Genomic DNA, 1,089 nt, shown 5'->3' with positions numbered 1-1,089 from the left:
CTGTAGATTCCTGCTCCTCCACACCAACAAACAGTAGACATGACAGGGGAAGAGGAGGAGGAGGGTGGAGGGAGGAAGAGGAGAGGCTGGGAAAGGAGGTAAGGAGTACAAGAAGAGAGAAGGGGGGCGGGAGAGGGGAAGAGGAGAGTAAAGAGAGGAGAGGAGGAGGAGAACTGGACCCTGCAGCCTGCAGCAGCTTCAGGGTTCAGAGGGCACCCTTTACAGAGAGCTTTTTGTTCCGCCCTCTACACCCTCCACCCCCTCCACCCCCTCCTGGTCTGGTGAGCTCTGTGGTGCCCTGGTCAGGCCTGGGTGGCTCATTAAGGACCAGGCCAGCGTCGGGGTCGTTAGAGGCTGGCCCGGGCCTCGGTCTACCCTGCTCTCCCTCTAAGACCAGCCTCTCTCCCCTCCCTGCTCTCCCTCTCACCCTGGGACACACACAAACACTTCATCTTGTTTTGAACACTGCCCAGCACTCACTGCCTCTCATTTAGCCTGATGCAAACATTCCACACACACATTCATCACACTCCACACCACATACGCCCCACACACACACCCGGCACTAATCCTGTTTTGAACTCTGTCCATCTTTTATAACCTCTACTAAACACACACACACAGACACACACACAGAGACAGAGACACACACACCCAGACACACAGACACCCAGCAGTGTTTCCTACTCTCTGGTTGGGTCTCCTTCCCTCCATGTCTCCCCTAACAGACATCCTCCATCTGGCTCCTCCAACATGATGCTGTTAGCTGCTGGGTCATCTCCTATCCTCAGCAACCTTTCCTCTCCCTCAGTACTCCCTCAGCTGTTAGCTCCCACTACACCTCTCTCTCTTTCCTCTCTTTCCTCTCTCTCTCTCTCTCTCTCTCTCTCTCTCTCTCTCTCTCTCTCTCTCTGTCTCTTTCCTCTGTCTCTTTCTCTCTCTCTCTCTCTCTCTCTCTCTCTCTCTCTCTCATCCTGTCTCTCATCCTGTCTCTCTCTCTCTCTCTCTCTCTCATCCTGTCTCTCTCCCCTACCTCATACACCAGGCATGCACACTGAACCAAAAGCATCTGCTAAATGAACTGATGAA

The sequence above is a fragment of the Hypomesus nipponensis genome, chromosome 27 (assembly GCF_054491055.1).
Source record: "Hypomesus nipponensis isolate SF chromosome 27, ASM5449105v1, whole genome shotgun sequence".
Taxonomy (NCBI): domain Eukaryota; kingdom Metazoa; phylum Chordata; class Actinopteri; order Osmeriformes; family Osmeridae; genus Hypomesus; species Hypomesus nipponensis.
The sequence above is the reverse complement of the archived record's forward strand: the minus strand, read 5'-3'. Positions refer to the sequence as shown.